This window comes from Notamacropus eugenii, chromosome 3 (genome assembly GCF_028372415.1).
Source record: "Notamacropus eugenii isolate mMacEug1 chromosome 3, mMacEug1.pri_v2, whole genome shotgun sequence".
In the NCBI taxonomy this organism is placed as follows: domain Eukaryota; kingdom Metazoa; phylum Chordata; class Mammalia; order Diprotodontia; family Macropodidae; genus Notamacropus; species Notamacropus eugenii.
Genome location: NC_092874.1, coordinates 482,742,546 through 482,757,256, shown reverse-complemented (window position 1 = coordinate 482,757,256; position 14,711 = coordinate 482,742,546). Strand labels below are relative to the sequence as shown.

Sequence of the window (14,711 nt, the reverse complement as noted above, 5' to 3'; positions counted from 1 at the left end):
GTTCTGAGGCATTAAAACTTTGGGGTTTCTTGGATTTCCATGTGATCACTAAAACCAAAACAAGATAAAAAATACCATCCCATCCCTAAGTTTCCTTTGAAGAACCTTTGGAAGTTTCCAAAGATCCACTTTTTCCACATGGATTCTGAAGACATCTGTCCTTTTTGAGGCTCACCATGAGCAGAAGACCTTAAGGAATGTAGCTTAGTTCTTCACTTGCCATTTTAACAGTTAAATAAGAAATGTCCTTAGGGCTCTTTAGCCTTGGTTAGCCTTCCTATCCAATTCAATTCAATAGTAAGTGTAGACAAAACTGAGATAATTCCTGTTCTCAAGAAGCTTGCATCCTAGTGGAGGGAGATAGCCTATACACAGAAAAGTCAACACAAAAGGTACCCAAATAGTGTATTGGAAGTGAAGCGGGGAGTGTGCAGCTGGCCAGAGAACAGGAAGCTCGACTTTGAGCTGAACCTTTTCTTACTCTTGGCTCCAAATTTTTCTGAGCCTCTTGATGTCTATCTATTGTGATTTTGGACTGGAATAGCTTCAGACAAAAGAAGTCCAGAGATTTAAAATTGGGCAATCCTCCCTGTCTATCCTTAGAGAATTAACTATTTGCAAAGAGTGCAACTCATGGAAATCCCTGCCTTAACATGTTAAAGAACGTCATATCTTACCTTTAATGAGTGCACATTGGCCCATACAAATCTTTGATATTAGCAGAGTCCTACACCTACCCAGAAGGCAAGAACTCTACTGGAGATCTTGGGAGAGAACACTGTGACCAGGAAGAAGACACAACATTGGTATCTACACCCATTTCCTCCATATGCAAAGGATTTTTAACTGCTTTTTTGGTTCCTAAGACCTTAATTGACCCCAATTTTACGTCATAAGCTATGAATTTTTATAGGCAATTTTCAAAGTTGCTTCCTTTGTAGGCTCTCTGATAGCCTGATGTTATGCTTTTTCTTGGAAGATCTCCAGGATAATACCACATTGGGCACTGTGTCAGTCATCATTAGTTATTGATTTATGTCAGGGTAATAGGAATCTTGCAAAACAGTAAGTCAACATTCAAGGTTAAGATTGAGGCTAGAATGTTTGGGGCCAGCATGAAAAAGGTTGCAAGAGTATACTACAGGCCTAATCATAAATAAATTCTGAGTGACAGGCTTGGTTTCCTTCCTTCATTCCACTGGCCTTCTTAGGCTTTAGGTAGAAGACAGGGGAATTACATCAATGCTCAGAATTAATCATTCTTCTATAGAGGGATATGGTGATAAATGCTTAACAACTGGCACTCTGAAGAAGAAAATATACACAATAGACTTTTAAGTATAATCTGTATTACTAAGGTTTTCTTCATCACTTTCCTAAACACTATACTTCTCCAGGTTTAGGCTAAGAACCAAGAAATTAGTTGAAAGATGGGGGTCAGGTAGCCCAACTTCTCATTTGTACATGAAGAAACTGAGACCCAGAAATGGTATGACTTTCCTAAAATCATACAATCAAACCATTCAGCCAGTCAGTTGGTGAGCATTTAGTAAGTCCCTGCTATGTACCAAGAATTGCTAACAGATGGTGAGGATACAAAAGAAAAGGGAAATAAATCCTGCCTTCAGGAAGTTCATATTCTATCAGAGAAACAACATACGCACATATATGGAAATTGAACTAAGGTAATGTGGGGTACCAAGAGCTGAAAAGATCATCAAGGCTATGACTTTCTATGTGGCAGATAAAATGACTAGATTTTGAGGTCAAGTCCTCTGCCTCCAAATCTGTTCATCTTTCCCCTTCGCAGTGCTACACTTTATTGTCCCTCAGGGTAGTTGTAAGACTGAGTAGTCAAGTGCTTGGTAAACCAGGGGCTATAGCCCTTGAACTCTGAGCCATATTTCTTTCTAAATAATTGGCACATCTATTATTTCTCCTAAGGTTTAAATGTTTTTTTATTCTTTACTTTAAAAACCAGGATCACAAATATGCCTTGTGATTAGGTGGAGGTGGGGAGGTAGTTAAGTGTTGGCATGATAAAATGGTTCTTAGATGGGATATTGTGATATTTATTATGTAAACTAGAAACTGAGACCCACAGAGATTAAGTGGCTTCTCTGTGGTCATACATCTAGTGAATTATCAGAGGATTAGAATAAGTCTTCTTGACTCCAAGTTGATAGTTCCATCCACTTGTCCAAGGAGGCACTCTCCAGGAGGGTATGTAAGATAATAGGATTTCTTGTGTTCATGCTGTTTTGATTTTCTTAATCCATGATAATATTACCTGGACATCCCACTATATGGTTTGTTCAGTTTTTCTCCTTTGGCAGGACTTTGATCATGGAATGTCATGTTCTCAGAGGTTGACAGTTTAAATCAAACGAACACGATTATGTTTTGAGGTAACTTCTCTCTTTAAAAGTGCATCCCTTGCTAATTGGTTGCCTAATGGTATTTACAGTATCATTGGGAGACTTATAACTTCTGAAGATCATGCCCAACTGCTTCCTCTCTCCCCAGATCAATGGACTTTTCCTTTGAGACTAAAGTGTTTAGACAAACTTGCCTTTCACAATCCCTCTCATCTACAATTTCATCCTGCATAAGGGTATAAATCTGGACTGCTGTGTGGCAGCTACCAGTGGCCTAGAACTCCTGATTCAATTTAGAAATTTCATTAATTTTTTCCAAATCGTTTAAAGATTTTTCAAAAACAAAGCCAAATTTTAGAATAAAAGCAAAGTACAGCCCTGCTTTCTCTCCACTGCAGTCTTCATTGAAGACTTCTTTCATACTTTTATGTAGCTTTTTTCACTCTCTTGGTCCCCTGACTAATAGATTCCTCTCTGCTGGTTCTACCACTGGTATCCTATGTCACATTATTCATTGTATATACCTATCACTGCAAAATGGCCTTTCTTCAACTCAATTCAGTTCAATGCAACACAATACAATATAATTGAATTCCACCCAATTTGACGTGATACAATTCAACTCAGTTCCTTGAAATGAATGTTTATTAAGTGTTAGCTATTTTGCAAGTGCATCATGTGTATCTTACTCTTCTTCCCATGTTGTCATATGTCTGGGAGTCATAAAGCCCTACAGCCTTAGAAGATTTAGAACTGAGGATTTCCAATGGCACTGCAGAAGGACAGGAGGCATGACTAGACTACAGCAGATTACAGATGTAGAATCAAGGAAAGAAATGCAATGGAAAATATTTCATTAAAGAAAGGCATTAGGAAAGTGGAGCCAAGATGACAGAGTAGCAGGAGAAAACAGAGCCTCTCCCTATAGCTCCTCCATACAGATCTAGGATATGTGCTAAACTGAGTCTTGATTGAGAAGTTCAAGAACAAAACCACTCTGAGTTATTTTTCCAACCTAGTCCATGGGGGGGGGGGGGGTTGTATAGTGGATATGGGGTCTGTTGGCAAACAACAGCAAGGAGAGACCATGCGCTAGCTCAAGAACAACAGAGGGGCTTGACCTCTATGATGTAGGAAGCAGTGCCAAAAAGCAGCTGTGCCACTCTCTATCAGCTTCTTGTTTACAGATACAAAATGGGCTAAGGAAAGCATCTGCGCAGTGCCTGAAATATAGTAGGTGCTTAATAAATGTTGATTGATTGATTGATTATAACTAATGGTGGAATTCAAGTGTGAGGAATGATCACATGCTGTAGGCTATATACTGAGCAAGAAAACAGCTCAGAAGCAAGTATTACCTGTGAGACTCTGAGCTCTATATTGGTTCCAGCTTTCAGAATAACCAGAAATGGAAATCCAGAAGAAAAGGAAGACCTTAAAGCTCTTTCACTCTGAACCAGCAGAGCATTCCAGCTAGCTGATAATAGCTAAGTCCAGAAGCAGTCTACTGGAACTCCAACAAGGGCAAGTCAGAAACTTACAGTGTTCAGATGGAAGTTAGGAGGGAGGCAGCAAAAAAGGCCTTGCCTTAGAACAGACCACTGGGAAAGCACTGAAAGTTTATAAGACCTCTGCCCAAGCTGTCACTGAAATCCTAGAATAACATAACCCTCAATACCCCAAGAAAGAATCAGAAGTTGCATCTCAGATATACCCTTAAAAAGTATACAGAGCCCATCCCTAACAAAAAATATGTCAGGAAATATAATCAGGAAGTAGACCGGAAGTATGAGCTAGTTTTTAAAAAAGTGAGAGAGAATTCTATCCCCCACAAAATCTATTATGATGACAGGAAAACTCAAGATTGAAGCCCAGGAAAGAATAACTCCTTGATATCTACAAGTAAAACTTCAAAGAAAAATAGATTAGGCAAAAGTTAAAGCTTTTTTTTTTTTTTTGGTAAGAGACACAGAGTTGAAAAGGGAGTTACTCTTTTAAATGAAATTTCCAGGAGGGGAATGGAAAAGAAATAATAGGTATAGAAGAAAGAATTCAAAAGGAATGCAGACTTTGGCACAAGACCTCTGAAACTATACCTAAGAAAGAAATTCTCTGAAAATTATGATGGATCAAAGAAAAGATATGCCTTCAAGAGCCAAGAAGAAATATTAAAATAAAGTGAAAAGACGAGAAAAAGAAGAAAATATAAAGCACGTCATAGTAAGAACAACTGAGTTAGAAAACAGATTGAGAGAGAAAATCGGAAAATCATTCAACTATCTGAAAGCAACGACAAGAAAGAGACGAAAATCACATGTTAAGAAATCGTAAAGCCAAAATGACCAGATCTCTTAAGAAGCAATCTGGAAATGGAAAGAATCCACAGGTCACCTTCTGAAAGATACTGCAAAATAAAAATTTTCAGGAACTCCAAGAAAGAGGAGGGAAAGAGAAGGAGGGAGAGAGAGGAATGAAAGAAAGGACAGATTAATGGAGGGATTATTCGTAAACAAAACAAAGTCTAAGGAGGATGAAAAGGTGATATCATAAACAAATTAAAAAAGAAAGGAGGAAATTACCTGTCACATCTATGGGTAGGAAAAAAATACATGACAAAATAGAGATAGAATTGCACAATTTAAAATAGGAAATGTTTTATATAAAATTAAAAAGGGTGTGCACAAACAAAAACACTGGACATGAAATTAGAAGAGAAAAAGGAAAATGAGAAAACTATTTGAAACAAAACTCATTGAAAGAGTCTGATTCCTAACACATATAGGGAACTGATTCACATTCATAAGAATATGAGCCATAAGGTAACTGACAAATAGCCAAAAGATGTAAAGAGGCTTTTTTCACATTAATAAATACAAATTATCAAGAGCCATACTAAAAAAAAAAATTTCCTCATCACTAATAAAGAATTCAAATTAGAATGGCAAAGTTGAGAAGGGAAAGGTAAAATGACAAATTCTGGAGGGACTGTGGGGAGAAAAGATATATTAATGCACTATTGGTGGAGCTATGGACTAGTTCATCCTTTCTGGAAAGTAATTTACAACTGGCACTCATGCACATACACACACACACACACACACATACACACTAAACTCTGTTAAATCACCACATATACCTTGTAACCCAGCAATTTATGTCCCAAAGAGAAAAGAAGAAGAAAAAGACCTATATGTACAAAAATATTTATAGCACTTCTCATTTGTGTTGCAAAGAACTATAAACTGAGGAGATGCCCATCAATTGGGAAATGGCTGAACAAACCGTGGCATACAAATGTGATGATAAGAACGTCAGTTTCAGAAAAAAAAAAAAGCTTGAGAAGATTTATGCACACTGATGCAGAATGAGGTGGACAATAACAGGAGAACAACTTATACAAAAACAGTGGTATCATGAAGATGGACAACTTTGAGAGACTTCACAACTCTGATCAATGCAATAATCAGCCATGAATAGAGAAGATTCATGATACTATATCCAAATCCAAAACAAAGTCCTGCATTGTTCATGTTATAAAAAGTCTCAATATTCTCTTGGACAGATAGATAGACAGAAAGACAGACAGACAGACAGAGAGAGAGAGAGAGAGAGAGAAAGACAGAGAGAGGTAGGACCTGATTTTGGTTGGTGATGCATTTATGTAACTGAACTTTCTTTTTTTCTTTTTTTTTTTTTTTGATAGGTCTCAAGAGATAAAGAGGGTGGATTTTCCTTAATTGAAAAAAAAATAAAAAGGAAAAAATCCATGAGCTGAAAAGGAGTTTGGTTGGTCACACAGCAAGGGAGAGTATTAACATGGGAAGTCATTGTACCCTATTGGTATCCTCATAATGTCAAGAGTTCCAGAGACAGGTACTCAATATGTGGAATAGACCCTGCAAAATGATTTATGAGGACTTGGATAAGATTCATCTATTAAGGGCAAGAAGGAATGAGTTGAGATCTCCATCACTAGAGTGACAAATTTTTTTGATAAGGTCCCAGATCTCTTGGACTATTTAGATTCTTGTTGACAAAGTTTGTAACAAACACTGAAGATATACAAACCAAAAAGGAAGAGATCCCCTTTCCAGAAGAAATTGCATGTTCCAGGGGTGGTGACAGTTACCCACAGTTAAATCAATATAAGAATCTTGGAGGAGGGGAAGAGCACTGGCATGTAGCTCTCACTAACCTCAAATAAAGTATAAAAGAAGACAGTGTTCAGAGAAGTGGAGTGGAGAAAATTATTTCAATTGGGAAAGTTTTCTTGTACTAATAATTCTTCTATGGGGAGTTTGGAGGAGATTCCAAGAAAAGAAACCAAATGATTCTGGGCATTGCCCTGACCACTGAGCCTACTGAGTTGACATCTACTGGCATGTGATTGGGGTAGGTTGGTAGTTGGTCATTCTTTTTGTGAGGTCATACATTCCCTGTTCCCCTGATTCACACTAGATAATGAAACAAAAGCAGATGCAACTTGTCAAATATCTTGCTTCATTGCACAGAATTTTCAGAGCTGGCAGGGACCTCAGAGGTTATGTGCTTGAACTTGTACCTGAAGGAACTCTCTACCACAACACCCTCAGCAAGTAGTCATTTAGATCTTCTTTTCTTGAAAAAAAATAACTCCAGAGTGGAAGTAAAAGTGAAAAAGAAATAAATAGAATGGAAGGAAAGGAAGGGAAAGATAGGAAAAGGAAAGAAAAGAAAGGAACTAGAACCTAAAGGGTTGCCATAGATTGCTGCTTAAAAAACTGAGTAATGGATGAATAAATTGTGGTATATGAACATAATGCAATATTATGAGACTGTAAGGAAAAAAATAAAAAGATGGAAGAGAAGAATGTTCACTGACACAGTGTAACTTATTAACAGAACTTTGGAAATGTTTTTTGGAGAAGTGGTCTGAAAGATACGTTGAATCTCAAATATGCAATGATGTCTGTGGTGACCAAATGGTGCCAGGAAAGATCCTTCTGCACTCAAAAGACCAGCTTTGCACAGCAAAGGCCTTCCATATTTCTTCCAGTCTCCCAATACCAAACTGCATTCTCCTGGTTACTATGCGTGAATTGAGGTGGACTTCGAACGTTACCCTTATTTGATGGGTAAGGAATCTTTCTTTTAAAAGGTCAAGTGCCCTTCTAAGCCTTTGCCTTTTAATCAGGGATTGAGCAAGTGATGATAAAATTTTCACTGTGTCTCATTTTCAGTCCACTGTTTAGTTTTTTAGCATTGCTTTTCTCTAACCTGCCATTCACAAATCCAGTGCATGTGGCAGAGGAGGAGAAGAAAAGAAGAGGAGTCGGGCGGGGAGGAGGAAAAGGTGGAGGGAAAGGAGGAAGAATGAAGAGAAGACAAAGAGGAGAGGGGACAGAGAAAAATAAAAGAGCATCACTTATGTATTCATTTAACATAGGTTGTAGTGAACATTATCTGATTCTGGGATGAGTGAAATATCATTTTACTGAAGGATTTACAAGTCCATGATCCATGGCAGTGAGCTCTACTCAACAGCCTAATGAAACCATTGAGGGGTAGTTATTGGCACTCCATATTTGACTGCATTTATAGACACAATTAACTCTGTGAAAGTTCTGGTGGGGATATAATTATGAACCCTACTAAACAATGAGTAAGGTTTCAGAACATTCTTGCAATTATATTTTGGGAACACTGAGCTTACAGAGAATGGATGCTTGCATAGCTAACACATGGACGGATGCTTAGGAAGCTGGAATAGGATGATTCTTTGTTAATTAGATACTCCATTGAGCCCTCAAACAGTCTTTACAATGCAGTTTATTAGCCATCCCTCATGACAATTTGGTGAGTCATTATAGAATTGTTATTCCCACACCCGGAAACTGAGGCATAGGCAAGTTTAATAACATGTCCAAAGTTAATCAAACCACTGATCAAATTGGAATGAAAATTGCCTGGCTCATTGTGGGAACTCTGGGGGAGGGGCCCAATTGTATTTTTCTGAAGGCAAAATGCATCTTATCTGCCAATTTCCAGTTTAAGTCTAAATTATTATATTCCCACTTCTCAACCCATGTGATGTGCCCTTATGTTTGTGTGGAGGGAGAAGGATAAACATTTATATAGCTTCCATGTCCAGCCACTGTAACAAACACATTTTACAATGACTATCTCACTTGATTTACACAACAAAGTTGGTGCTATCATCAATTCCATTACCTGTACCAAGCATACATGTGTAGCCCATAGTAGGTCCTTACTAACCTATTGATCCTGATGATTAGGGGCAAGAAGAAAGGTGACCAAGCTGAAAGGTGCTTTGGGGGGTTGGTCAAACATAACTTTTGTGAGAAATGACTATTTTTCTCTTGTATTTGAGAAATAGTTATTGTATTAGGATTTTTCTACTTCCTCATCCGGGAATCAACCAATATGGGAAATCTTAGACTGAGATTAACCCAGACCAAGATCTAATCAGAGAGTAAAAGAAATTCTAAGTTTATAATAGTGAGTATATTCCTATTCATTGGAATGTATGAGAAAATGTGAATCCTCTTTTGCAGACAGGTAATACAGAAATCAACATCTCTTTGACGAAGAGTTGGGTGACCCAAGTGATGTACCCAAGAACCTCATTATAATATAGTCCACCCTTTCATTGTAATATTCATTTTCTTATTAATTGTTCATCCATCACAATTGATTGCTACCCCTTCTGGACACCTATTCTTCCAAGGTTATGTAAACTGTAACCCAATCACCATGATGGGTCTTTGGTCTGAGAGAGATGGTCCAATGATCATCCTTTTATTAATAAAGGTGTTAGCCTTATTACTAAAATGATCAAATTACCCAGAAATTATGACTCTTGAATTTTTTAAAATGTCACACCTTTAATAAACTTATAATAGTCAAAGCTGACCATACTAGCATTTGGAATCAGATAACTGGAAATGCTATTCTGATGAGTAGAAGCTTAGTGGAATGAATGGAAGGTCCTTGAGGGCAGGTAGTATCTATTTAGCTTTTATTTCTGCATCCTCAGTGTCAGCTACAACGTGAGACTGTGTTTAACAAATGCTTAAGTTAGATGCTTAATAAGGGACTGTTGATGGGTGGATCTACATGAAGAGTGTAACCAACTTGACTCATCCTCTAAATATACTTCAAATCATTTTGTATGTAGCCCCAGAAGGCTTATCTGTGTTGTATTCTTTCTCCCAATAGAACATAAGCTCTTGAGGGGCAGTGATTAGTCTATTTTTATCTCAATAGCCCTAGTGCCTAGTCCCGTGGTTCACATATCGTGGGCATGTAAAGCATACCTGTTAGACTGGTTGATGAATCTCTGGGATGACAATCTGCATAACAAAAGGAATGGACGCTGTCCAAGGTCCCTTCTGGACAGAGACGCCTCCGGTTGGGCCAAGTCTTCCTGTATTCACTGTTGACTGGGTTTTGCACAAGTTTTCTTTCCACTGTTCCCAACTCCAAACTTTCCCCCTTTCTTAGTTTATTTTGATTTGGAAGAAAGCAGATAAAGCAGATAGAAGCCTCTGTTCCTGGCCCTTTCCCCCCTGTTCCCCAGTAGAGGGTGCTCAAAGCTCAAATAAACAGTACCAATTACATCAGCAGGAATTGGCATTGCTAGGTCTAATTAAGACTATATTTAAGGAGGGTGGATAAACCCCTTTCTTGATAGGGCTTAATTACTAGTCTTTCATATAAATTTCAGTGAGTGAGAGATCTCAAGGAACGAAATGAGGAAATCCCTCTCTGAATAAAACCTTTCTTTCATCCCTCCCTCCCAAACCCAGGACATTTCCCTTTTCCGGAGGGATGGGATTTCCAATCAAAAGCCTGAAATAGACACTTGGACTTCCTGACCCGAAGGGGTGCATTGTGGCGTTCAGCGCTCTTCAGTGTGGATGGCAATATGCTTTTGATTAAATGGTATTTGATGAAAAGGAGGAGGAAGAGAAAGAGGAGGAGGCAGAGGGGATGGACCCTTCTCTTCTGTGGTCCTGATGAGTGTCACCATGACCTTAAAGCTTGTTCCAATAGAAGAAGCAATGACTTTAATCCTTGCTTGGTCCCTTTCTACCTTTGTGACCTTGGGCAAGTCATTTCCTCATCTGTAAAATTAAGAAGTAGGACAAGATGACCTTTAAAGTCTCTCCTAGGTTTAAAACTCTGATCAGAGAGATTTCCCAGTAGCACAGAAAGGAGAGCTGTTGGGGGCTCTAGTCTCTGGTTCTACCCTTCCCTTGTAGGATACTTTACTTCTTTCAAGCCTAAGTTTGTTCATCAATAAAATTGGCTGAGATCATTTCAAAAACCCCATTCAGCTCTCTAACTCTAGGAGCTTGTCTAGACTTTCCTCTCATTGCGTCAAGGTACGGTAATGGGACTGGAAAGCTAAACTTTGAGGTCAAAGGGATGCCAGATTTATAGCCCTTGGAAGATAGATTCTGGAAATGCTGAAGAGGAAAGTGTGTGTGAGTGAGGGCTGCAAAAGGAAGGAAATCATCAGGACTTTGGAGAAGATCAGTCACCAAAAGTGAGATTAGCTTTATACAACTTGGGCTGCCAACTTGGCCACATTTCAATGGGAAATCTGAACATTTTTAAGGCCCCTCTCAAACATGGGCCAAAATCCTTCAGAAACAGGGTTTGGAGACTTCTCGTGCTGCGGTGCTTGCCCCAGTGGAAGAGACAGCAGCCAGCCACCAACATTGGCCTTCCAGCAGTAGCAGCAACATTCACTTCCACTTGGCATTGGGCTAGAAAGGAAAGCAAACTGCATTTCCAGGGAGTGATTGGGAAGCCCGCCCAAGAGTCTATGCTGATGATGACTTATCAATATCAAAAGCTTGTCTAGATGACTTTTCAGCTGCCAAAGTGGAAAGGCAGCCCTGCTAAGCAAACCTAAGCCCTGGGGCTGGTTTGGGGTGGGCCAGGGCTTGTGTCCAAGGCAAGGGAAGTGGAGGTTTGGGTTCTCTTTTTTATTATTAATTTTGGGTAGTTCTCTGGATGGAAGCTGAAGTTGTACATCTTGGAGGTTGGATGAAGCCCCAGTGCATCAATCTTGTCAACCTTGGACATGCTCTTTCTTAAGAGCGGTGAGATGGAAATCAAAACCTCTTTGAGAAAGCTCACTTCAGAGTACCCCAAATGTCACTGGGGCAAAAAAAACTTGCATTAGGGAATGAACAAAAATAACTTTTCTTTTTCTTCCTAACAGTGAAGTCTAAATCAACGGAAGAATCAAGCTAATGGAAACAGGGCCAGTCTTGGAGCTAGGAAGACCTCAGTTAAAGTCTCACCTTTGCCAGATGCTGGTTGTGTGACCCTAAGTAAATCACTCAGCCTCTCAAATTCTCTTTGAGAATGTGAGGCAGTCTCAAAGATTATAAGTTGTAGACAAGTTGTGCATTTGTTTTTGTGACTTGGGTTTCCATATGGATTTCCCTAGGTTGATGAAATCCTAGGTACCTACTCTCCCATTCAGTAATGAATGGAGGACCTGTTCCTTGCAGATGCTAAAATGCTTGGTCATAAGAAGCTTTGGGACTTAGCGTGCTGAATGTAGAAGAAATAGTAGCTCCTACAGCCTCAGCCTCTGTGCTTCACCAGCCCAGGGTCTTGATGGGTGTTGCCCAGAGATCAGGAATCAGCTGTTTACTGTTCATCTCAGTTCTCTGATGTAGGTCTGATTGGTAGCCACAGCAATCACTTTTAAGGTTTAATTTAGCTCCTAGTTCTCTGCCTGGAGATTTCTCTTCTTCCCTCTTTGGCAGGCCTTTCTCTTTATTTAGCCCTACACCCAAGCGTCAATCACAAAGTCATTGAAATGAAAGGAAATACCAGCTTGGCTAACAGACAATGAAATATCATGCAACCTCTTGGCCAACTGGGGAAGTGGAAAGAACACTGATCTGGGAAGCAGGAGAGTAGCCTTCAGCCAAGCCCAGCTCTGCCTCTAACCGATAATCACAAGTGACATTTCAAGAGTGCTCTAGAGTCTGCAAAACTCCTTACACACATTTTCTCGCTTGAGCCTCACAACAACTCTGCAATATGGATTCCACTGGCATTATGATGCCCATTTTATGGATGTGGAATCTGAGGCTCCCCAACTTGAAGCGACATCACTGTGGTCACTCAGCCAATAAGTGTTATAAGTGTTTGAGATAGGCTTGTTAGCCAGGTCTTAGTAAGTCCAGGTGCAATACTCCATCCCTCCGAGCACATTGTGCACAGCCTTCCAGACTTCCTCAGTCTGTTTCTCTGTTTCTTCATCCAAACAGTTAGTTAAGTTGGCTTGGCCAGCCTCTCAAATCTATTCCTGCTCAAAGATGGATCTCTCTCTCTCTCTCTCTCTCTCTCTCTCTCTCTGTGTGTGTGTGTGTGTGTCTGTGTGTGTGTGTGTATGTCTGTCTCTATCTCTCTCTGTGTCTGTGTGTGTCTCTCTCTGTTTTTCTCTCTCTGTGTTTCTCTCTCTCTGTCTCTCTCTTTGTGTTTGTCTGTTTCTTTGTCTCTGTCTCTCTTTGTCTCTCTCGGTGTCTGTATGTCTCTGTCTGTCTGTCTCTCTCTTCATTTCTAGGTATTTTCCAATGTTTCATAATAGTTCTTATCCTTTTTATCAATATTTCTCACTAATTCACCCCCCAGAAAAACTCCACAATAACTAGATATAGCTGCAGATATATTTTTAAAACCCTATCTAGCACATTATTTGTTTTATATACAATCTTCTTTTTTCATTCTCTGTGTATTGAAGCTATCCTGTTTGTTGAGGATTATTTAGTTCATAAGAAGAGGGAAGAATAAAAGAGAATCCCATTTCTATGGCCTGTCCTGGAGGATTGCCGGATCATGCATGACCTCAATTTAGAGCTGGATAGAAGCTTCACAAATTGTACTTGTTTTACAAATAAAGGAACAGAGACCTTATGAAGTTAAGAGACTCACCCAATATCACACAGGTGGTGACGGAGCTGGGATTTGAACCCAGGTCATGTGACTTCCAAGTTCAAGGCTCTTGTCAGAAAGAAAAATCAATTCACAGGGAGATTGGAAGTGAAAGATGAACAGAAACACTATTTGTTCACCTTATTCCATCTCTTCTAGTTCTTCTTTCAGTCCCCCACCCTCCTTATAGAAGTGTGGAATGAGAAGGGCCAGGGTCCCAGCCCTGGGATTCCAAGGCAGGCTTATGAGCTTTCTGCCTCAAAGCTCGCTAGCTTACTTGAGCTTAATTACACCCTGAGCCCCATAAGTAGTCACTGGAAATGCAAGAAAGCCAGGCCTGTACCCAAAGTGGAAAATGAGGCTCCAATAGGCTCTGGCTAACTAGGGGGAAGTCTCCGTACCCACCACCAAATATCCACTCCATCTCTCAACAATCAGTTCATCCTGTCACAAGGGCTGAATCTGTAGCTGCCAAGAAGATCCAGGAGCATTCCTGGCTCAATCTGTTTTGCCTCCTCCTCCTTCTCCTCCTCTTGTTTTTTGTTTTGTTTTGTTTTGTTTTTTACCCCCGTGGAGAACACAACCTGGTTTTGCTTAAACCCAAGTAGATTGACCAAATATTGCCTTCTCTTCTCCTAGATGGAAAGACCAGAGTCCCACATGCAGAAACACAAATAGATTTGGGCTTAGGGTAAGAGTGGGATTGGGAGAATGTATGCCACAAAACTGCCATCCTAGGCATGCTTGCCTCCTTTCCTTGAAGTTGGGGGTACTGGGGTATGGAATGGGCCATGTGGTATCAGATGCTACTTGCTACTTTGGAGATTGACTCTGCTTTGTGTTTTGTATTTGTTACCTGGTGGGGGTGAGAAGAAGAGAAAGAGGGAGTAATAGCGTGAAAATAAGTGTGATTTAAAAATGAAAGCCATCAATAGATCCAATAAGAGCAGCCCTTTTTGGCCCATCCCCCAGCTGCCCTTCTAGGGGACCTCCCAGCCACTTTGCATAGGTCTTGTTTGTTCTGATGCATGTTGTGAATGTAAGCTTGTCCAGGGCAGGGAGTCTTTCGCTTTGGGCCTTGCATCCCCATAGGTGAACATGGTGCCAGATACATGGTTGGTGTTTCACAAATGTGTGTTGATTGATTTATTATAATGGAATTCAGCAAAACCACATTTCAACAGTCTCTGGGTAGATTTGGAAAACACTGTGATTGCCTCCTTTTTTCTCCATCATTCCTTTGGGTGAGTACAATAGAAAAGGGTAATTTGCTCCACATGGCAATAGTAAGGAATCACCACTGATACCATCATTGGGAAATTGGCAAATATGGCTTTTAGAAGTGGCAGGGATGCAACTGCTTTGGTT

At 39.8% G+C, this 14,711-nt stretch overlaps 1 long non-coding RNA gene across 1 annotated transcript in view; it reads left to right on the top strand.

Moving 5' to 3' along the window:
- LOC140531778 (uncharacterized) overlaps positions 1-6,736 on the top strand; it is a 90,722-nt gene extending 83,986 nt beyond the window's left edge. The window contains exon 4 of the long non-coding RNA XR_011976437.1: positions 6,082-6,736. This is a non-coding gene — a long non-coding RNA (uncharacterized lncRNA). The remainder of the gene's footprint in view (positions 1-6,081) is intronic.
- The last annotated feature ends 7,975 nt before the right edge of the window (positions 6,737-14,711 follow it).